The 24,328-nt window shown below is 46.5% G+C and overlaps 1 long non-coding RNA gene across 3 annotated transcripts; it reads right to left on the reverse strand.

Moving 5' to 3' along the window:
* Nucleotides 1-207: 207 nt before the first annotated feature.
* LOC108448693 lies at nt 208-16,305 on the reverse strand. 3 transcript variants are annotated; one of them, XR_001864662.1, is made up of 4 exons: nt 15,359-16,305; nt 8,531-8,644; nt 6,240-6,372; nt 208-5,172 (listed from the first exon to the last, which is right to left on the reverse strand). It is a non-coding gene; the product is annotated as an uncharacterized LOC108448693 (long non-coding RNA). The 3 variants fall into 3 exon arrangements; XR_001864661.1 differs by having other exon boundaries at nt 6,240-6,377; XR_001864660.1 differs by having other exon boundaries at nt 6,240-8,644.
* Between the last annotated feature and the right edge of the window lie 8,023 nt (nt 16,306-24,328).

Genomic DNA, 24,328 nt, shown 5'->3' on the forward strand with positions numbered 1-24,328 from the left:
GGTGCAGTCCTTCAGAGAGCTGGGACTGGGCTGAGACTCAGCTCCATCTCATTAATGCTCTCTCTTTGCTTCCAAGTTCGCACATGCCAACTTCACTGGCATGGATGGAATAAGCCTGGGGTACATGGCAAACAGAGTTAGAGAGGCTGTGATAATGAGTAAGCTGGAGCTTCTGTTTGTGTATCAACAACACCACAGTCAGGTGCATCCTAGCTGTGGGCATTTATTTCAGGTGATACTGTGAAGGACAGAAACAAGATAGCAAAAACATTGCATTCAACACAGGGTCTGCAGTAGTGAGAAAGCTCTCACAAATTAGGCAGAGCTCACCTGCAGGAATCATAGAATCACTGAATGGTTTGGGTTTGAAGAGAGGTTAAAGATCATTCAGTTCCAACCACCTGCCATGGGCAGGAATGTCACTCACTAGACCAGGCTGCTCAGGGCCCCATCCAACCTGGCCTTGAGCACAGGCTTAGAAATAAGCCCAAGCAAAAGTAAGCCATAGTAATCACAGGTCTTTCAAAGCCTCTGTTTCATTTAATAGCTTTAATAGCTTTATAAAATCAGGAAAGTATTTATTATATCAATTTACAGATGGGAACATAAGGACTCTGAGAGGTAGTGCCTGGCACATTCAGATCCTGTGGCTGAGATCCACATGTGCTCTGTTGCTAATGGTGCAGCAAAGGGTGATCAGGTACATCTCAGGTTGAACATCTACACATTACAGCAACCACAGACAGGGGCCACTTGTGAAAATCTTGCCCAGTTAATTTTGTGAGGATCACATGGAAAATCAGTGACAGAGAAATAGAAAAACAAAGACTGCTGACCACACAGCTCCCCCAGCTCTTTTCCCCAGGGGACTGATTTCAGGTCAGGCTCTGTGGTACTCAGACATCAGGCTCTAGCCAGTCCCTTTTTTTCCGAAGGGTGTACCGGCAAACAGTTATCCAACTTTCAGAAAAGTCTTTACCTTTGATAACTCCATAACTGTTACTATCATGTTTGCCTCAAGATTTGTATTTGAATACTGGATTTGCCCCTCCCTGAATCCCATTGACTTAGGGCTTTCATTTGTTTATGTGTCTTCTTCTCCTCCTCTTGTTTTAATTAAGATGCATTTTACTAATTATCTGAAGAGAAACATGAGCACAGATTAAAAACTGAATTAAGTAAGAAGCTGGGGTATACAAGATTCAAGGGAAGGGCTGATGTGGCTATGCTCCTGCTCAGACATTGTGTTTTTCCAGTGACTTTCACTCAGGGAGCCAAATTTGTTGCTCAGGCATTAATTAACCCTCTTGCTTTCCCATGAAAAGCACCTACCGGTTCCCATGCTCCCCTGCACAGGAACTTGCCTGTGGAAACAGAGCATGACATGATTCCCTATTAAATGCATCAGATTCCCTATTAGATCCATTAGGGAGGGTTTGGGCTCCATTCTGACCATCTGCCTGAAGACAGCAAGAGTGAAAGAACGACAGGGTTTTGCTGATATACTGAAGGGTAAATCCTGTGCATCCTAGGAAACTGCTGGCCCTTCCCAGTGCTGGTGGGCAGGCGATGAATTTGCCTTTGGGATTTCCCTCCTTTGGGGAAATCAGAGTGATTTTGTCAAGATCTGTCCCCTCGTGAGCTCAATCCTGCTGTTCTAAAATGGGAACACAGAAGAGCAGAGGCAAGTTTAAGTGACTCTAAACCCAAGCTCAGTGCTTCATATTCATCATCAAGATTCTGCAAACGGTAGTGAGAGCAAGGCTTATTTGTTGATGCCTGTTTGTAGGGGTTTATTTGTTTGAAAAGGCTAATCAGCCATCGGAATGCAGAGGCAACTGCTTAAATATAAAGGAAAAGGGAGAAATGTTCAAAGCTATTCAGATGAGGTGGCATGGTTTGAGTTTTGATGTCGGTGTGCAGCCAACTGACAAATGCTGAGCCACAGTCTGGTGTAAATCCAGATGAATTCCACTAGCATCAACAGACTTCCTTCCAATTTATTCTGATGTAACAGAGAGCATGATATTTCCATTCAGATTTACATTAGATTTGTTTCCTGTTTTCCGTAATTCAGTCAGTTCCCGTTGTGTACAAAAGCAGCCTGGGCCAGATCTTGATCTTATTTGCATTGGATGAAAACAGTTGTTTCAAATGAAGCTACACTGAATTTATAATTGCATAAATAAGAGGAGAATCTGATCTATTCCAAGAGAGAATTTCCCAGGGCGTTGCTGTGTGAGAACACTCCTGCTGTGGTGATCAGGTACTTTGCCATTGGTTTCAATGGAGAAATTTCATCTAAATCCTGGACTGAAGCCCTGAGCTTGAGCCACTTTGCACATCCAAGGTCTAGAAGCCCCTCTTTCCTCCAGAAGATTAGCCAGCAAGCCAACACCTCCATGACCTGACACACAAACACCATGGCTGGCCTTAGGAAAGCATCAGGATGGAAAGAGCTCAGCCTTGCCTGGCAGAAATCCTCCTCCAAAGATAGATTGTCCCCGATACATTTCATTTATCACACATTGTTTATAACCAAAGTGCTCCATGTTGACTTTGCTTCCTACTGAGTTTCCTTCCTTGAGGCCCTTCTGACTCCCCTTGTTCCATTGTAATTGGAAATTTAGGAGCAGTACAGTTATCCCCTGGCAGATAAGGCTGCCTGTTTCAGCAGCCGCGCTACCAGTAATAAATTGGGTTATTAGTAATAACCAATAAGAGTGTTATTCCCAGCAACATGTGTAATCAAGTGGATTTACTCCTCCCCATTGAAGCTGCTTATTTCACTGCTAGCAGGAAAATAAGGCCATTTAAAGTCATTTATGGTAGTTGCAAAGGCTTTTCTGAGTAGATATACAAGTTATGTTGCCATAGCTTCTAGGAGGACTTTGAACTGAGCTCATCCATCTGGCTTCACCACCTCTCACACTTGTTCCTTGCTGTCCTCTGGAAGCCACGATTTCCATGAGATATGGATAGGCATTGTTCTCACTCTGGATCTCACAAGTAGTACACAAGTTCAGGTATCCCTTACAACACTGACCTCCTGATTGCCAGCTCTAACACTTTATGAACACGGATATTCCTAACACTCAGTCCTCAAAGATGAGAAGACATTCAGTCTCATTCTTTGTTACCCATGGCCTGGGGAAATGCAAAGCAGATCTGCAGTAAAAGCAGCTGTATCAACAAAATATCGCTTTACATCACTATGACTTGCCATTTGAAATGAAGACATACCTCTTCCATTTGACTTTTCAGGCTCCTGTGTGTTTAATTCCACAGTAAATTTAGATTCCTTTACAAATTTAAATATTTCTCTTCATTTACAACATTTAGCACTAAACATGGGAAAACAGTGACAAGAACAACCGCAATGACACCAGTGACAGCATCACAATTACGAGGCCATCAGGATTAGGGGCACATTATGTGGTAGATTGAAATTTCAGCATCTCTATGCTTCTCTCTCACCACGTGATCTCAGCCCTGCGCAGAGACGGCAATTACCCCATGGGTTTGGCCTGTGGTATATAAAACAGAGCCTTGAAAAAACAAGACAATCATCAAATTTCCAGCGTAGGCGGAATCTGTCTGTTAGGTTTGCACACACACATTATCAGGGCCGCCAGTGCCTAAAGGCAGCCTTACATCGAGCTTGTGTCTATAAAACACAAAGGCACAACAGGCTCTCTCCTCCTGATCCTTCACAGAGCAGGAGCAGAGTTGAAGCTATCATGCCATAACAAAGGCTGACATGACTACTTATTTGGGATTTTGTTCCCCACTGTTTTTATTCCACCGTGTGATTTGCATTACAACTGGATCCTAATTGTCCATTTTAGCAGGCAAAGAGCAATCTGGTACAGATCATAATAAGTGAGGTAAAGCAGCAGTGTCACAAAATAGGTACTACCAGGCAAAGGCAGCCTTCCTGTCTCCCAGGGCTTTGACACCGGCTGATTAAGCAACAGAGCAGCACTGCCTGGAATTAACAGGAGTCCAAAAAAACCCAGGACAGTGGAATTCTGCTTAAACAAAGCAAAAGTGCCAGAAACCCTTTCACTGGTGCTTCCTGACAGCCCTGAATGTCTGAGGCAGTGCCTGACAGCACCATTGAGCTGAGATGGTGCTACTGTCCTTGAAGAAGGGACACTTGGAAGTGACACACTCAGGGCCCTGTGAGGGATAAAGGAGCCCCTGCCAGGCTCTGCTGGTCCCACTGGAAGCCCTGGGAGGTGACAAGACCCAAATGGCCCCAGCAGCGTGTCTGACATAGCATGGCAGATGGGCACAGAGCCCCAGAAAGAAGCATGTGGCCCTGAAAAGCAAGGCCTGGAGCTGAAAATCTTCAAGGAGAGCACTTCCAGGAGGAAATGCCACATAGGCTAAGAGGGGATAATGTGACACAGCTGCCCTGTGCCAGCGGGCCCTGCAAGGAAATGAGGTGCAGCTGCCATGGGCTGGAGAGTGTTTGCAAGTGCTTCTGGAGGAGGGAAATCCATAATGAAACAGCCTCAAAGGAGATGTGACATGGCCTGCTTGAGACCTCAGGAGCTCAGCCACTGTGTTGAATTCTCCCGGATATGGAAAAACCTTGGTATTCCCAGAGCTGCTAGTGCAGACTCATTGATTAGTAGGCAGGGCAGGAAATTAAACGAGGCAGGTGAATTAAAGCCAAACTTCACAAGCTGCATCTGTTCCTCCATTCCCTCTGGATACAACACTGGTGTAACTTTAAAAAGTAAATTTAGTGCTGAGGAAAGCTGCCAGGCTGATGACCCTGTAAACTGAAACATTTGATGCATGCGTGTCTCAGGTACAGGAGAAGCACAGAAGAGCCACTGGAACATACCCCAGCCTGAGCTGCCTGACTAGAACACAGCAGCTGGTGGAGATGACCTGCCCAGGCTTGTCTTCTGCTCGTGAAGCTCAAGAGAAGGAGCTACTGGAAAGGCCTGGCTGCAGCTCCAAGGTGGAGGTAAACAGCAGTGCTTTGGATAATCCCGTCTGCGATGCTCCGTCAATAGCAGGATCCCAAAGGTAACAGTCCCAACAAGAAGCAGCCCCATCCACAGAGCAGCATTGTGGAGTTGCAAACTTCTCCATCTTGCAATACACTCAGGACCTAATACACCTTCCAATGCTGGTCCTTGCTCTTGTCCACACCTGTGTTTACAGAGAACAAGGGAAACATCCATTTCACAGTAGTTCTTACTGTCAGCATCTTTTCTGGCATCCAGGCAACTCCCCACACCACCATAGTTAATTTAGTCTTTCCAGATATCCCCCTGGGCCACAAAAAGCCTGCCAGAGCTGACCAGAGCTGCCAGCTACAGGCAGGAGGTGTTAGAGTAGATACTGGACCTAATCCAGCTCAGGTCAGTTTGCCTTTTGCAGAAAGGCAAAACCCTGAAGAGCCTGGATGGTTTTGAAGGACCTAGAAAAGCAAGGAGAGACAGGACATCTCAAATAAAAGACTTATTTTTCCACCAAGGCATGTCCAGAAGGGGATTCGGAGCATCCCTCTGCCCATTTGGTGATCTGACCTTCTTGGCCAGACTCAGGTAAACCCCAAATGTCTAAAGTACACTATAAAAAGTGGCTTCCACCTGTTCTGAGAGCAGCTGAGTGGTGTGATCCCACCATTTAGCAAGCACTAAGGATACCTGTAACTAGGAGTAATAGGCAGCGCGGGGAGGACGAGTAGAAGAGGCAGTGTAAAACAAGTGAGTAAAAGAGGTTATCCCTCTGTCTTCCCAGTACTGGACTGGAAATGGTAGGGAACAGCTGGAGCTGTGTCAGGGGGGTTTAGATTGGATGTTGGGGAAAGGTTCTTCCCCCAGAGGATGGCGGGGCACTGAACAGGCTCTCCGGGGAATGGTCATGGCCCCAAGGCTGCCAGAGATCCGGGAGCATTTGGACAATGCTCTCAGGGATGCACAGGCTGGGATTGTTGGGGTGTCTGTGCAGGGCCAGGAGCTGAACTGAAGGAGTCCCTTCCAACTCAGGGTATTCCATGATTCTCTCATCACTAGAGAGTTGCACAGTTCTATTAGCAAAGCATTAAACAAATCTCTTGCAGGAAACAACAATATAATAAACAAGCAAACAAAGAAAAAAACCAGACAGCTCTTGTTCCTCAGAGCACAGCCCCTGTTCTCAAGTGTCTTGCATTGGATTGTGGCATAGAGGAAAAAAGCAGAAATATCTCAAATAGATCCAGTTAGTTTTACCTCTTTAATGCTGGTCCTGTGGCTCTTTCTAGGTGGTTTGTGGGTTTTATCCTACTTTTTCCCATGTGATAAGATGCATCATTTGAAGGACAGCAACCAAACCAGCTCTTCCTGCTCTGAAGAGAGGCAGCAACTGCGCTTAGAATAAAAGATTGTCAGCCAGATTTGACATGTCAATCAAAGCCTATCTCTGAAAAAAACATTAGTCCAGGCAGCTCCCCGCACCATCACGGTTAATTTAGTCTTTCCAGATATCCCCCTGAGCCACAAAAAGCCTTCCAGAGTTGACCAGAGCTCCAAGCTACAGGCAGGAGGTGTTAGAGTAGATACTGGACCTAATTCAGCTCAGGTCAGTTTGCCTTTTGCAGAGCAAAAGACTGTGATTATCAAGTCCAGGGAAGCAAATCCTATCTCCCAGGCTCTGTGAAGCAAACCGTACCTTTTACTAGACAAGGGCCATAGATTTAGGACTCTGTTGCTCAGTGTGTCCCATCTCCAGTGGCACACATCCACTTTAATATTATTATTATCATTTTAATTATTATTTATGACTACACCCAAGGCTGTGTGAGGCACTTTCCAAGCACTCAGGAAAGTACTGGCTCTGGTCCAAGAAATTCATTATTTCAGGATAGACAGACACGCAGAGGCGCCGCACGGTCAAGTGGCAGAACTGCTGACCCAACAGCACCAGCTCTCCACAAGCACCTGCCTTGTTGGTTGACCTTGGAAAAGTCACATTCCTTCTTCCCACACTTAGTCCCATCCCACTCTTTGTCCATCCCAGTTGCTTGGACTGAAAGATGTTCAGCTGTGACTATGTTCACATTTTTGTCTTGGAATCTCTTTCTGTGCAAAGTCCAAGTATGTACTTGGGGGAATATTTTTGTTCTTTGGGAAAAAGAAAATGAAAAATTCTATTTTCCATTACATTTTGTCAAATGCTTGTGTTGGAAAAAAAGAATCAACTGTTTTCTCATGGCCAAAAAAACAGAAAATGCAGACTTGGGGTGTTTGGTAAGACAGTTGCCAGTCATTGGAATTTTCTGGGGAAAGTACCGTAGAGATTAGTGAAACATCCATTTTTTCTCTTGAAAAGAAGTTTGAACCTAAAAATCAAGTTGTTCTGTGAGTAAGGAACTGGTGAAACCCGTTCCTTCTCTGATTTGTGTATTACAACTGCTTTTTATTTCTTCCTTTCTTGGTGCTCCCAGCTTACTGCAATATCCTCAGGGCACCTGATGCCCTCCAGACCTTCCCAGCAAAATCCTTGGCTGTTACAGCAGCTTCTTGCGTCACAGGGAAGGGGTAGCAAGTGCAGGGCCTGGCTTGAAGCTGGGCAGGAACTGATTGACCAGTCATATCTAAATGCCAGCTGGTCACCTGGCTGCTGCATTCCAAAAGAGACAGGGACAAAGAGGTGTAATTACCTTTCCTTCAGTAGGATATTAACTTAAACATCTCTCTTCTATCGAGCTGCTGTTTGTTCATGAAACTTGCAGGGATATTGGGTCTGTGACACCTCTCTCTTTCCATCAAATTGGGTTGAATCAGGTCAGCTGGTTCAGAAGTTATTGGAGCAGGGCAAAGTGGGGGACCAGCCCAGATGGAAGAAGAACACAAGGAGGCTCATTGCCTTATAAACCCTGGCTCAAAAATGAGGCAGTTTTGGTGTAACTATGGGTCCCTGAGATCAGGTGAGGTGGTTGCTGTCACAGAGACCAACCAGTCCCTGTCTTTCGGATATACAGAAGCTGCCAAGCTCCAGGACTGTCTCTAGTGCACTTATCACTTATTTGCTGTACAGAGCCTGTAACCTGGAAATGGGGCTCCACTGTATAGAAAGTGTTCTGGAGCCCAGACAGTCCCTAACCTGAGTCATTTACAGCTGAATGGACAGGGTGAAAGGGAAAAATAACTGTCTTGCACTTATGTGTAGAAAAACAAAAGCCAAGACCAGCAACATACTGCAGAATCCTGAAAACGAGTCAGAAGGAGGCTCAGATGTCCCATGTCCCCATCTAGGGCCCTAAGCAAAGTCCACCTCAGCTCCTTCTCGCTCCATCACCCAGGCAGAAATCCCCTGTCCTGGTGTTTCACTGGTTCATTACTCCCAGGAGCTGAGTCAGTCTTACCACGCTCCTCCATTGGCAGCTGGGACCACATGGCATGCTGAAGAGGAAACACTATTTGTTGTTTTGTTTGGCTTAATTATTCATGGGCACCATGCTGAAAACACTTGGAGTTGCTTTCTGAACAGTCCTTGAGCTGGCATGCAGGGAGGGACTTACCAACACCGGTGGCCAGGCTGCCTTTCCATGGGCAAGCTCTCTTCCATCTGCTTCCCTTCAGCCCTTGTCACACTCCGCATCTCTCATGGCTTTGGCTGTGCTCTTTGACATTATCTGAATAAGAAAGAGGCAAATACTTGGAGCACTATAGAGATGCAATCAAAAATGGCATTTGACCAAGCAGGCACTGACCCTGACATGTGGAGAATGCAAACCTCATCCTCTGACTGGTTTTGTTCTTTGGTCACACTATACAACTCAGGATAAGCCACTTGCAGGGTTTCAAACCTGTTTATCCTTCCACAGAAGATGCCTTCGTCCTCCTTCAGATAATCCACAACTGTCTGGAAGCCTTTTTCTCATAAGCAAGGCTCTTCCTCTTTAGTGCCTGCTCCTGGAAATCCATTTTTCATCTTAGAACAAGGGCAGTCTGTAGCTTTAGGAGCACTTTGAGACTGTTTGCAGTAAGACAGAGCTTGAATTGCTCTCAACACATTCACCCACGGGCATCAGCACTACATGGTGGCTTTCTGGGGTTGTGGGTCCATCAACATTTTCTGACAGGGGTACAGACCCTCCATAGAAGGCCTAAACTTAGCAAAAGTAGAATTATTTTCTAAGTTACTCTTCTGAAAACCCTTAGGAATCACCCAGGGCTACCCCCTGGGGTCTCCAGAACAGTGCCTAAAGCTCTGCCAAGTTTGTAGGGGTACCTCTTCAGGGCTGGAATTTGCTTGGAGAGCTCATCATCCCACCTTGGACTGCAACTAAGGTTCTCATGGCCCACAGCAGCTCTACCAGGCAGCCACCCTATCCAGGTGAGCCAGTAAGAGCAGGGCTGAGTCTTTTGAGTCCTGTGAATTGCTGTTTGCAATTATGTTTGCAATTTATGACAAGAAACTGAGCATGTGCTGCAAATATTTCACCAGGTCTTAGAGAATTTCGAAGTCTGTGGGGTGGGAGGTTTTGTTGTGTTCTACAAAAGGATCAGTCTAGTGAGGCTGATATCAGTCACGGATTGGGTTTTCTGTAAAACCCAGGACAGGATTCATATTTCAGCACTTCCGTCTTCACTTGAAATTTCAGTGGACTTTGATAGCCAAGGGTTTGCTGTGAGCCCCCCCTGCAGCACATCTGTCCCACAAAACACCATGACACAGGAGAGGGGATTTATCCCTCTCTGGGATAACTGGGCAAAATCTTCACCTGATATAAATCAGCACAACTACAGAGAAGTCCAAGAAGCTGGGCCATATCACACCAGAAAGAAACCTAGTTTAGGATGTACTTCCCATTCATTAATTCTTGCCTAGAGCCAAGACAGACCCCCGGGAGACATATTAGCTCCATTTCATCTACTGCAATCCCATGCAACTGCACAGGGAGGAATTCAGATCATATGGACCACGTTCTCTATTGATGCAACCCTGTGTTTTTGTTAAATGAGCTTCTTGGGCTGAGCAGTAAGTAAATGAGCTAAATACAGGTGTCACTGTTTGGCCTGTACACTGTGAGGTGTCAGCAGAGGTAACTGCACCAGTGCTTTCGGAACTTAAAAATCACTTAACTGAGTACACCAGCAGAGAGCTTGGCCCATGAGTAATACACATAAATACTACCTTCAGCCACTGAGATGTAGCCAGCCCCCCACCTGGCTGTTGCCTCAGTAACACATCTCTAGGAGGATATTTTTAAGCCAGTATTATTTATCCGGTAGGTGGAAGCGGGCCTGTTAAGGCCATACCAGGTCAGCATATGTCTAAGCATGTACTGAAGAACTTAATTAGTTCTCCCTGAGAAGAGAGACTCCCAGTGCTATTTAAAGGATCGTTATTCTACTGCGAGATGCCTTGGAGCCTGCTGCTAGGCCTCAGCTTAACAGGGCAAGGCTGTAGAAATTGGATGGGGTGAAAAGTCTCCCCTCCATGCTGAGGAGTAATTGCTGAGCAACCCCAGGAGCGGGAGGGTCAGTGCAAAGAGCAGGCCTCACAAAACCACACTGAAACTCAGAGTAAAGAACTTATTTCAGGTCTGAGCTTTCAGGGTCAAAATGTGTAGATCCCATTACTTTTTTCTGGTTTCTAGAGGTCCAACATCACCTTCTGTGCTTCCCAGGCAGCTCTGGGGACAGTGAGCAGGGGTGATAGAATAGTGATGTAAGTGTAGAGAGAGCCACTGCTGAGTGTCTGTCATTGGTCCTTATGCCATCATGGAGTCAAACGTAGGCAGGAGTTTAGCATCAGCTAAACTGGACCTTGTGCAAGTGGCTCAGTCATAGTTTTCGTTTACGATTCCAAAAAATCAGACTGTAAACTGAATGTCAGTAAGGGAATGCAACAGGCTCCCTGAGGATGGATGGGTTTGTTATTATGGCAGGAGGTAAAATAACCATTCTTGAGTGGATGGACCTTTGGAAAACTACACTGAACAGCCTCTGAAGAATAAAACAGGTTCCCAAGAAAGTCAAAGCTTCTATAAGGACTGGCACTCACAAGGGACATTGAGGCTGCATTGCAGGAGAGGGAGAAACCTGGACATGCTTATTTTGACCTAAGAGTGGCTACGATACCACGTGGGACCTTGGTCTGCTCCTGGAGTTGTTCCTAGATGAGTTGTTATGGTAACTGAGCTAATGCCCTGAGATAGATGCTTTCAGGTGGCTCCAGGCCAGAAAATCAACACCAATAGATTCCAGATAATAGACTTCTGCTGAACTCAGTGCTGGCATCTACTTTATTTAACCTATTCACCAATGACTTCCTGAACTCCATTCTCCAGGCAAGGCATGTATGATGACAAAAGCTGCCTGGCCTCAATGAACCTCAGCTTCCAAATGAGGGGACCCATGCCCTGTGGCCAAGTCTGTGCCAGTAAATCAAATGTGCCTGGGACTTTCTCCTACATGTAGAGGACAGGTGGCACAGAATGGCCAACGTTTTCCTATTAAATCCTTACTCTCCAAACCTGCGTGGGCACATCCAGGCATCCCATAAGGAGCAGTCCCTGGCCCATGCTGGCTCCTGAAATGTGCCTGGACTGAGACAAAAATTACAGGGCAATACTCCAGCACTGTAACACAGAGAAGTCCAGGCACTGCTTGATTTATTAGCACAGACCTTGCCTGGGTGACTGCTGGAGGAGACTGTGCAGGAGAGGAACCAAGAGCAAAGGCTCTGTCAATGTGCTTGTACTTATACCACACACAGATCCAGCTGGAACTGCACATCCCTAGGAACGGGCAGTGACAGGCAAACTGGGCATGTCTGGGTATCGCTCTGGATCACCCAGTGACATCCTCTGTTTGAAATAGCCCATGGGTTAAGTAGTGGATTCACCAGTTCAAGGCAATATTCCTCCATCTCCCACTGAACATCAAAACGCAGCCAAGAAACGTCAGCGAGGAGCAGCTAACTCCATATGCCCACGATCCAGCACTGCTGCTCACTGCCCCACGGGTGGCCTTGTTGATCAGTGCTCCACAGCACGCAGCCAGCAAAGAGCTTCCGGGCAGCTCGCTGTGGCAGTCAAAATACGGCAAGAGTGGTGCCAGTTTCAGGAACTCCCACATCACCGCCAGACCAGCTGAGCAGCTCCCTGGCTCTGGGGCCCTGCGCCGCCTCCAGAGCGAGCCAAACGGGTTCTGCCGTGGCGTGGCCCACAGTGCCAGGACTGATCATGCCTTGGGCGTTTGGGACAGCCTATTGCATGCCCGTGGATGCTTTTGCATCTGTGCTGGGTGGCTGTTCTGCTCATGCCAAGACCCACTGGTGGGTGGTCTCCTGCTGGGCAGTAGTGGCCTGAACACCACATGCTGGCCCACGGCCACTGAGCTGGGGCATTTCTCTGTTTCATTTCCATTTCAACTCTTGCTTTGCTTGTTTTACCCACTGGTAAACAATGTTATTGTAATATGTCACTCTCTAGGGCAGAAACTGTTTTTCAGCGAGTTCTTTGCTCAGCCTCTACTGCAACAGGATTGCAATTTCAGTCAGCACAGCACTAATGTGATTAACAGGCTCTGCACAAAGGGGAATTGCATCCTAGGTGGATGTGATATTCACAGTTCTGGCCAGCCCATGTGCTTTCCCAGGGAGAGAGGTCATGTTGACTGATTTCCAAAATGGCTTGCTCGAACTTTTAAACATTAACATCTAAATAAATTTTCAGCATTAGCTGGTATGCTGATCCCTTTCCTGCCAAGCTGCCGCCTTAAGTGAATTTTTATGACTAAGTTACAAACCCCAGAAAATACCAGCAAGAAGTGGAAATGCTGACTTGGCCTTTGCTAAATGCCAATTATCTACAAAGGCATTAAGCGGGGAGGGGAGGATGAAAAATAGGGTCATTTTCATGTTTTCTCTGGTTCAAAGTAAACTGTACCGTGAGCCCATTGTAGGAACACACAGCATGCAGAGTAACCATTAATATTTATAGGCACGACACGGAGCTGCAGACCTTGGCAATCACAGCAACTCCACTTCTGGAGCTAATATTGCTCTCTTTGGCTGGTACCTCAGTACAAAAGAGTAAGTAGGAGACACCAAGATTTTCAGGGAGAACTGAAGAAGTAGACGCTTGCCTTTGATCGGGAGGGTCCATACTTCCCTGAGTTGGTGAAACATTAAAACCAACTCTTAAATTCTCAGGACTGCTGTCCAAATGCAGCACTGTTTTCTCTACCCCCTCTGCTCCTGTGGCCCCTAGACAGTCCCAACACTGCATGGGCTACTATTGTTATAGTCCCCGTGGTTATTCACTGTTGCCCAGCTGATACAAACCAGTGTATTTCCAAAGACACTGCTGGTGCAATATGGATTTGTAATACCTAAAGATCTACTTGAGTAATCTCAATACTCAAATTGGTACTGTAATCTCAGTTACAATACAGCCTTCTCCCACTCTGTATTTCCCAAGTCCCAGTGGCAGTGAGAGACAGGCATCTAAAATCCTCTAAAACCTCTCTGTGCTGAAGACCAGGCAAGGTGCTGAGTCACAACCTGCCCTCAGCCCAGGACTGTCCCACGCAGGGCGGTGACTGCCTAGCCACACACGAGCACATCTCAGAAATATCTAAGGGAACTCTCCTACCATAGCTCAGTCACCCCATGAGCCGTTAGAGAAATGTGTTGCCAATATCTGGGCATTTACATGCCACAGAAAACCCTCTGGGAGTGGCTGAGGTTGGCACAATAATCCTTTCTGTCAAAAAAATCAAGGAGATGTGACTTCAGGTAGAGACAGGACACTCCCCACACTGCACCCAGCCCTGGCAAAAGCAATAGGAGATTGGCCAAAGGTGCTTGTTTAGGAACCAGAAAGGTTTCCAGGAAATCCAAGGAAAAATGTATTAGAAATCCCATTCCCTTTTGGATGTACTCACAAAAATTGAACTGTGACTTTGAGCAAGAGGCTCTAGATTTTCAAAAATGGCCAGTGACTTCAGCTGGGCCCTCTGAACTCACCTGCCCACCAGGGCAGGATCTCCTGGTGAGTTTTGCATTGCTGCAGTTACACCTTGCTTTTGCAGCATGTGGGAAGGTGCACAGCACACTATGGAAACCAGGCATCTACCAAACAAGAATCAGTATGTGCACTCCATCAACTCAGACCCTCCAAATCCTTTTTTACTCTCAAAAACTCAGACTGTAAAAATTAGGAAAATAAACACTGGAAACAACAACAAATAGAAGTGCTTCTGCCATTAAAAACAAGGTGAAAAGGAGGAGCTGAGCCAAGTTAATCAGAGAACTGAAATGAGATGTTGGAGAAAGGGGACGTGGGTGACTTGGGGTTTGCAGTTAGTTGAGTGATGTGAAATCTCTTGTGTCTGGCTGAGCTCTGAAAGGAAATGCTTTATTAAATCTTCTTTGTGTGAGATTTCAAGCTGCCTCTGGACTGGAAAATAGGACCATTCCAGTATGTGGGATATAATCAGGAACTGAAGTCTTTAGTGCAGGTTTTTCTGCAGAGGAAACGCTGATCAGCATAGACACAAACTCAGAGGGCTCAGGATTTAGGAAGATGAATTAGACACAACGCACCCGCGACATACCTCCTCTACCCAGTATCCCCAAAATGCTTCACAGAATGAATCATGCTGGCAGTAACAACCAGGCATTAGGAAAGACAGTGCAGGTGGGCATAAATTCACCACACTGAATCGAAACTGTTCTGTGGGCCAGTGAGTCCCAGGTCCATTATCTCAGTTTTCATCCCCACTGGAACATAGTGCTTGCCGTGATTGATCTCCCATGCACTGGCTGTCCCGGGAGTCTCTAGTCTCACTGCACTTTCTGCTGTGATTCAGACACATTTTGGGCAGCTGCAACCTCTTGCCATCCCTGTCCAGCACTCCTCGTGCTTTGCAGTAAGCTGGCGGCTCACAGCTCTTCTTTGTCACAGTAAGACTGTGCCACCCCCAAAAACCTGCAGGAAGTATTTCCTACAAAGGAGTGGGGAGACACAGGCATGACAGAATAGGACAAATGAGAGGTTCCCAGAACACTCTCCTATGTCGCACAATCTTCCCTGCCCTTTTTCTTGTCATGTCCTCCCTCTGTGTGTGGCCACATATCCAGGAAAACGAGACCTGACCAGAGACAGGACAGGCAGCAGCAACCAGATTTCCTCCTCTGACCTGCTTATTTCACAGCACAGCATGTCTGGATATGAAGAGCCTGGAATCTCAATCCTGCTGGAAATGGCAGGATTTGAGTTCCCGGTCTGCATTCTTCAAACCCCAACAAGAAAGTGTCCCAAGGGGCTGAGACACACAGAGCGCTCCCCTTCCTTTGCACTGCCTCCATGGCAGATGAGCTCCTTGCCTACCTTTTATTGCTGACAAGAAGGAGGACAGAACCGTTCTGGATATTGGCTTCTTTGAGAGTCTCGTGCTCCTCGAGCTGCCTGGAGTTGTAATAAAATGTCTTCTTCCAGGAAGTGATGCCCTCCCGTACCAAGAGAGCCCGTAGGTCCATCACTGTGTCCCTGGGCCTGACCGTCAGGGGCATCATCAGGTCCTCGTCAGCCAGGTGCACCTTAATGTGGTACCTCTTCCATCGAGAAAGGCTCCTGCGCAGCGTGTCCATCCTCTCCAGCTCAGCAGGGCCAGTGTGGCAGAGCGGAGCATCCAGCTGGGAGATCAGCAAAGCAGGGATGTGGCTCTGAAGAGGCTGTCTGCTGCGAACAACTTAAAATGTCCGGCCAAACCTGTTTCTCCCAGTTGCCACGCTGCATGCTTCACATTCCAGGGAAGAGCTCACCTGGCTCCATGAGCCTGCTGGCTGGGAAACATCTCCATGAATCATTTCCACACACCCCTGAATCCCATAATAATTACAATGTCTTCATGAAGTGCTCTTCATTCCAATAGCTCGCAGAGGACTTTTAAAGCCGGATCTCCACAGACATTAGAAACATGAGTGCATGTGAGAAATGAATGGGTTTAGCAACCTCATGTCTCCTGCTCTAAAAAGCTGCCAGGTGGGAAGAAGATCAGTTAGCAAAGTAGGCATTTAGCAACCTCACAGCTACTTAACATGGCTACTTTAATGAAGAAAAGTACAGCTGCATAGTGACAAATTCCTCACAGAGGAGAGCCAGAGCACCCTGAAGAGATAGAGCCTGGCGGTGTGAACACCCCTCATCATTGCAATGCAGATTCCCCCAGGAGATCTGCACAGTTACTGTTCACAAACGATGTGGGACCCTCTAGAAGGGGTAGGACTCACTCACTCCTCATCATACCCTCAGATACCTGATATTGACTCACACGTGCTCCTCCTCGCTGGTACATCGTCTTGATTTCCTCTTCCTTTCAGATTGCTGTCTAATTGCAGGGCCGATCGTATCCTGCTCAACACGTGAGTGGGATCAGCACCACGGGGCTGCAGGCACAGCAGGCAAAGAGGTGGCACAGAGGCCTCGAAGTGCCAAGAGGAACCAGCCATACTTTGGGAAATACAATGCCACCTCTGAAAGGAAGGAACTGATACCAGCCACCGGAGTACAGCTGCATAGTGACAAATTCCTCACAGAGGAGAGCCAGAGCACCCTGAAGAGATAGAGCCTGGCGGTGTGAACACCCCTCATCATTGCAATGCAGATTCCCCCAGGAGATCTGCACAGTTACTGTTCACAAACGATGTGGGACCCTCTAGAAGGGGTAGGACTCACTCACTCCTCATCATACCCTCAGATACCTGATATTGACTCACACGTGCTCCTCGCTGGTACATCGTCTTGATTTCCTCTTCCTTTCAGATTGCTGTCTAATTGCAGGGCCGATCGTATCCTGCTCAACACGTGAGTGGGATCAGCACCACGGGGCTGCAGGCACAGCAGGCAAAGAGGTGGCACAGAGGCCTCGAAGTGCCAAGAGGAACCAGCCATACTTTGGGAAATACAATGCCACCTCTGAAAGGAAGGAACTGATACCAGCCACAGGCTGGAACTGACCAATCCTGCAAGGCAGACTGGCAGTCACAAGATGATACTTCAGAGCAAACACCATGAAGATAAGGAAGCCTTTTTTTCTCTTTTTCTCAAAGAGATCAAGTCACCCTCTTACCTTAAAGGTAACTTCTCTGCAGCCCATATTACAGGCATTAATTCCCTCGTCCATTCTTCTCAAGATAGACCAGTATTTTCAGACCAAAGTACTGCAAGACAGTTGAGTTCAGGGTCTGCTCTTCACTGAAAAGGAGCTGCTCTTGCCTAGAAGATAACAAAACAGTCTGATTTTCAGATATGGCAGCAGTCGGCTCCCATTGAGAATAAGAGAAGTGTCCACTCTCCCATGGGGAACAAGGAGGTTTCCACCTTTCTTCCACACCTCCCTTTTCCCTCCCCAGCACATTATGTCTCTGCCAAGAACAGCAGCAAATATCTGCAGTTACACCACAGGCAGTGGAGATTTCCCTGTGCAATTGAGAAGAACCGAGGCTTCCACTTGTAACATTTTCTTTTCAGCTTGGGTATGATTGTTTTGGTGGGGTCTGGGATTCTTGGGTCCTTGCTCTGCCACTGAGTTGAGTCATGTCATGCCTTCGTGTTTCTGTTTACTCACCTTATGACTGCAGTATGGTGTAACACATGGTCATTAAGCACCTTGTGGGAAACAGGAACTGCTTTTAGCACAGTCATGGTTTTAAGAATGCCTGGATCTACAAATATGCCAATAGTCTTGAAGACAGAAAAACACCACCCCTATTAGAGATGGAGAAACTGAGGGATAAAGCCGTTTTAACCAAGAAAAGGAAAAAGGTCAGGCTCTGGTCCCCATATCCAGGTACCTCAGCGAAGGGTCTCATTTTCAGAGACCTGCAAAAACCCTCAAGCCCAGGGCCTGGTGACTCCTTCTCCATTGGGGTGACATTCACTTAGGGAGTCAAACTTCATCCCGGGTGTAAAGCCAGAATCTCAGGGGTAAAGCAAGGGTCTGATCCAGTTCCCAGAGCCATCCAAGGGCAGACTCTCATTGACGGCAGCCAGACCTGGAACAGGCCCCAGACACACCGTGGTCTGATGGCTCTGGCCAACAGAATTTACCCAGTGAGTGCCAAGGGGAGCATAAGGCATTCTCATTTCAGCAGAGCCTGTCTGGTGTCAGTGAGTCCATCAGCTCCATCCTTCAAGCATACGTGACAGCCTGACAGTTGCCAAATACCTCCCTCAGACACCTTTCAGACAGATCCTGTTTATTTTTAGGACAGCTCTTTCCCATCAAGGCTCAGATGCAAATCATTATACAGAATGGGGGGATGGTGGCAGGAAGAAAACAGCTATTATTTTTATTTCTTTGCCTATGTGGTTGCAAACTTTCCTCGTGTACTCCCACCTTCCCACATTGGGACCCTTCATTTTATGAAAAGGGATGATATCCTAGCCTATGAAAGCAGGATAAGGAGAAGCATAGCAGTGAAGTCAGCTTATGAAATATTGAAGCAATGAAATCCTCACTGGAACACGTGAATGTCTAATGCCAGTTTCAATTAATTCTGAATTTTTCATTAAACCACTATTAAAAGCAAGAGGACAGCAGAAATAAGGGAAATTGACTTGAGCAGTATATTAAATACCTTAGTTTTGCTGGAGGATGTTTTATTATCTGTCCAGAGCAATTATTTCACCAGCTCCTGATGCTTTGTGGGCTAAACAGAGGTACAGGGTAAAGTTCTAGATGGTCTTTCCTCAAAATTATTTTAATTTCTGTCCCCTACCCTGCACCTGACAGCTTGTCTCTGGTGATGTCGCTGGCACATCATATCTGGAGGATAAGACATGGAGTGGGAGTTCTGGGAATCTGTAATAAAGTGTCACTCTGGCATTATTTACAAATCAAATAAAAATTTGTTGACTTAAGCTTTTCCCCATATAGAGGGCAAACAAAAGACATGCAAATATTCAGAGACATTCATTAGGAAAGCTGAAAAGCAATTTAAAACCCAGGTGGGCTGTGATTTTTTTATGGACAGAAGAAATAAAGCAACAGCATTTATAAAATGTCTCCTCTTCTGCTCTCAGAGCTTCCTTACTCCATTGACTACAGCAAAAGAGAAACACCTGCCTAAATTAGGTGCTTTGTTAAGATGTCTCAAGCTGGTTGAGATGATCTTGGACCTTGTCATTTCTTCTCATAATGACAGAATAGAGACATTCATTTCTTAGGTGGGTGGGTTTTTGGTGCAGTTGTTTGTTTGACAGTGGCTGTTTTGCTGTTTGCTGTGCTGCTCTCCTTGAAAAGGGCAACAGAGAAGTGGGATGCTGCTCAATTAGAAAATAAAGGTTTCGATATGGAAATACAGGTTTCTTGCTACCAGGAAATAGAGGTTTCTTTATCTGCTGGTGTCAACCATAGGGAAACTGAAACATCCGGGAGAAATCTGACCCTGATTCCCCTGGCAGAGCCTGTAAGTCTTTGAGGAAACCACTCAGCCAGTGCTGTCATTCTACCAAGGCAGACCCTTTGCTGTTCCCTGAAGCTCTCTGATCCCAGGACTTGTGGTCAGTAGTACTGAACATTAAGGACTTCCCTCTGATGTTTCTTTGGGGTGACTTTTTGTTTGGGAGCAGAGAGAGAGCAAGGGATGAAGCATGAGAGGTGACTACCCTGGTCAGGTTGACCAGACTTTACACTTGCAGTTCTATAACACTGGGTACTAAAGAGGGGCTTTTTGTCAGACTCCCCTAAATACTCAATTCAGCTGGTGGGCACATTCTCAACCCAAACACTGTTCTCCTGCTCCATTAACTGAAGGTGCAGAGGAAAGGCTGCAGCATTGTGAACTCTGACACCCACACTAGGTGCTGGGGAGCAGGAGGCTGGGAAAGGTTCATTCATAGAGAGTGAACAGCTGTGCAGGCTGCACAGTGACAAAACAAGGTTATAAATCTCCAGTCCAATATGCAGCTGTCACCTAATTCATCAGTGCCCCAGATATCTCAGGTGATGGGGCAGCCTAAGTCACTGGTATTTATATTTCTAAAGTACCAGAGGCCCCAACTAGAGCTGTACCACCACATGCCAAGATGAGTAAGGCTTTTCCTATCACTCAGTGCTTTAGTCCTCCTGAGATGTGCTTGGTTATGAAATGACTGGGCTCACTTTATATGTAAGTTACATCTACAGCAAATGAACAAAGAGCTAATAAATGATTAATAAATGCTTTGAGAAATGAGTAATTAAATGCAACAGCTTTTTAGAGTGCAACAGATAAGCACAAAATATGTAAGCCCAAGTGATACCGCCTTCTCCTGATATAACTTATCTACAGCACACTGCTCACATCTGCAAGAGGGCTTAGGAACACTATTAACTTCTTATGCACCAGGAAAAAAGAGCCTTTCTGTGATAGAGGAGCACTTCTCCTGGGGATTAAGACAAAATCCTCCTTGTTTAGACATTTTAAATCCAGAAAAGCTGGAAGGTGCTTACTTTAATGTATATGGGAGGTACGAGTGTCAAGGTGTGACCCAGCCTCCCATCCTTGCCTGGCATGGGGGAAGGTGTCAACATCTTCCTGCCCTGTTCTAAGCCACAGGCAGGAGCTCTCCATCTGCTCCAGCAGTATAATAGATTTTTTTTAAAAAGACAGTATTTTCATTCTTTCTGCTACAAATGAGGATTTCTGCCACTAACACAGCTGAAGTCACCAAGTAAAGCAGATCCTGCTGCAAGTATCCAAATCAGATTCCAAAAAGCCTTACAACTGCCCTGGCCAGCTGCCCAGCAAAAATATTGCACTACTGTGAGTTGGTGGACTGTTTGGCATGGAATTGAACTTCAAAGGGGCTCCAGGGGGGAAAAAAAAAAAAAAAAAATGGCATTTATATTCAGTTTTGAAGGAGCAAACCTGCCTGGTTTTGGAACACAAATGAACCTGCAAGTTTTCTGAGCAAAAGTTGCATGTGAGTTGGTGACATTTTCTGGTGGAAAAGGCAATGTGAAGGAAAAAAACCCTGGTAATGCACATGTTAAATGAACCAGTCAAGTGCAGACAATGGAAAAGCTGAAAAATGGATATGGAGGAAAGCATTTTGTGGTGGTAGCTATTTCTCACTGCAGTTCTTTATAACTTCCCACATGGGAGATTCATGACCCTTGGAAGAAGTCTGTATCCTCGGGGTTTGGCCTGAGGCAGCCCATGACTCACTTGCCTGAGAGGGTTGGCTATAAGCTGAGAAATAAGCAAGACAACAAAATGGTGGTGGACACAGCAATACAAAAGACAAATGAATTAAGTGATGGAAGAAATAACCTCAAACCTCTGCGTACAAAGGAGGGCTTGGATGGAGAGAGAGCAAATGCTTGTGCTACTGAGGACTCAGAGGAGCTGCCATCCCAGGCAGAGAGCTCCATTTCGTTCAGGTGAAACAAATTCCGGTGCCTCAGTCTTCAAAAGTGAGATGGGTGGAAATAGAAGACTTGAGGCTCTATGAGTCATTCCAGCTGCAGCACCATCATTTCCCAGGGGCTCAAGGAAGAGAGAGAATCTATGGACCTGCATTGCCATCTAATGGCAAGGGAGAGGTTGAAGCATTGGCTGTGGCCCAGCAATGGGCTGGAAGAGTAAAAAAAAGGAGGAGATGGCCCGCAGGGATAGTCCTTTGCTCTAAATGCAAATCTCGCCTCTGCAGCTGAAAGGTCTCACCGATGAAGTCCAGAGAAAAGAAGGGCAGTCAAAATCTTCCAGTAGGGGCTGCCGATTCCTTCTTTTCTAGGATCCTCTCCATTCTGTATTAGCCAGAAACATTAACATGCATTCAGGATGGGATTTGCTTTCTTCTGCTGTACCCGATGCTGGCAGTGAGACAGGCTTCCCAAGCAGGTGTGTATTTCAGGCATCGAGTGAATTCTGCCATCCTATTCAAAAGAGTGTAAAATTCATTATCTCAGGTGTCCAAAGATCCTGCTGGGAAATGCAGGTAACTGGGATTATTAAAGAAAAGAGGTAAATTTCCCTTGGATCTAGGCACAGGAAAAGCAGATCTACCGCTTTCATCACACTTAGCCCAGTATCTTGTGATCATCTGTGGTCAGTAATGGATAGTTAATGAGAACGTATCAGAGAGAGAGTACTACAAGTTGGTACTGGCGTACCTTTCACACTGAGAAGGGTAAGAAGGAGAGCGCCCTGCAGGGAGAGCCCACAAAGCAAAAAAAATCACTGAGGTGTGAGGGTTTGCAGATCTTGTCATTTGAAAGGAAATGCCAGGAAGAGACAAGTTTCCTCTTCAGTCTAGTGCCACCTTTTCTACTGATACACCATATCATATAGTTTCTACAACAGAAAATTTACAAGAGAGTGGATTGTTAGGAGATACTTACGTTAGTAAAATGAAGGACTTTGGTAAAGGATTGTCAACAGCTTCTTTCTTCTGCTTTGAACTGCTTCTAGCCTTGACACATGCAGCTTTGTATATGAGGAGTAGGAGCTCAGTCAGTGTGAAAGAGGAAGGAGATCTTTTATGACCGAAGTTTAGAGCAGAGCAGGAGCTGCAGGAGAAACTGGGGGATAGAAAGTGTCTGTTTTTCCCAGCTAGTGAAATGGGCCATGTTGTGGGTCTCAGTGGACTGCTGGGCCACAAAAAAGGAGCAGGGATTGACGGCATAGAAAATGTTGAGACCTGCCAGACTTCAGGCCACAGATCCGACCACTCCCAGTCTGTTCAGATGCCTGCTGTGACAAGCTTCCCATGCAGCCTGCTGCCAAAGGAATGAGCACACTCTCCAACAATCCAACTTCATTTCCTGCTGGTATCCTCTCATATTTACACACCAACCTTGCCAAGCTTTGCTCAGCCCAAACAATCCCTCAGAGAGAAAAGGAAAAATAAAGGAACCCTTACAGCCTGTAAAGCACCTTCTTGCCTGCCTGAAACAAACGAAAAAAGAGAAATGGTTTAGAGTGCTCTTCTTTCTCTCTTGGTTGTTCACTGTTTCCCAAGCTAATGAAAACCAGAGGCTGTGGGACTGACGGGATTATCATCACTGAGTGAATTCTTCAGGTCTTTCTCTCCAGTTCCTGAAGCAGGGAAGGGAAGAAGGGAATGCACTTCGTTGAAGGGCTATGGAGGGTGACATGTTCCTTGATGTTCCTTTCTAAATGTGGCTCTGAGTCATGCAACGGAGTTGATTAGAAAAATTATCTTCCCGCAGTTGAAATAGAAAGGAAAAAGAATCTTGTTCGGTATTTGCTTCCCCAGCCCTGATTCCAAGCCTCCCCGAGCCTGTGACAGGAAGGGGGCTGGTGAGCTGACTGGAAAACCACTTGTGCTTCTCTCAATCATAGAAATTATAAAGCGGCTGTGAGAGCAGCCACAGGAACAGCTCAAAATGCACACCTAAGGGAACAAGCAGCTGTAGTCCCCAGGAGCAGCGTGCACAGCCTCGCATCAGCCTCCAGCCCACAAGTTCCTACATGTGTTGGGTCAAACAGGGCTAACACACTCCCCCCTCTGTTGCCTCCCCTTGTGTCTTCAAACTACACCCCAAAACGTGCTCCTCTTGAGACAGAGAGCCTGTGGCACATCCAACCTTGCAGCATGCAGGACCACAAGGTGAAACAGGTCTGAAGGCAGGATGGCATGATTGAGGGAAGGAAGCCCCGAAGGAGCCACAAAACACAGCCAGCTGGTTTGAACAGACAGGACCAGTGTGAGCTGGACCACTGGGCTGCAGCCAGCTGAGGAAATTTATTAAAGGTGTATCTTTAATAATCTGTCCCAAAGAAAGCTGGTGGGGATCACCACGGCTGTGCTGAAGAGGCAGGGGCCGCCCGCGCCCTGGCGGTCGCGCGCCGTTTCACCCCCAAACCCCTGCAGTACCTACTTGCCCTCGACCAGCAAACTCCCAGGGCAGGAGGACGAGAGGTGCAAGTGATCGTGATTAACGTGGTTTATTGGGCTTTAATGACATCTCTGAAGGTTTGGAAACGCTGGTAACACAGTGCTTCACCCCATGCCCTAAACACGTTCCAAGCTGAGGACTTATGTAATTTTACCTTCCACTGTTCAAATCACAGAACAGCTTAAAAATCATTGGAATTGGACTAAAAAAGTGCCCGGGGGCCACCTTGCCGCGGAGGTACCCAGAAAAAGCACATTTAATTACGTGAGGCGTGCAGAGGGGCACAGACGCACACAAAGTGGCAAGAGCCAGCGCTGTTTTCCAAGCAAACACTGAACTTACAACTGATAAAAATTCCGACTATTGTCTTTATATGAAAACAAACAAACAAAAAGGTAAAACACCATTTTCCCCTCCCCCAAAAAAAAGCAAAAAAGCAGACCCGAGCT

Source organism: Corvus brachyrhynchos, unplaced genomic scaffold (assembly GCF_000691975.1).
Source record: "Corvus brachyrhynchos isolate BGI_N302 unplaced genomic scaffold, ASM69197v1 scaffold158, whole genome shotgun sequence".
Classification (NCBI taxonomy): domain Eukaryota; kingdom Metazoa; phylum Chordata; class Aves; order Passeriformes; family Corvidae; genus Corvus; species Corvus brachyrhynchos.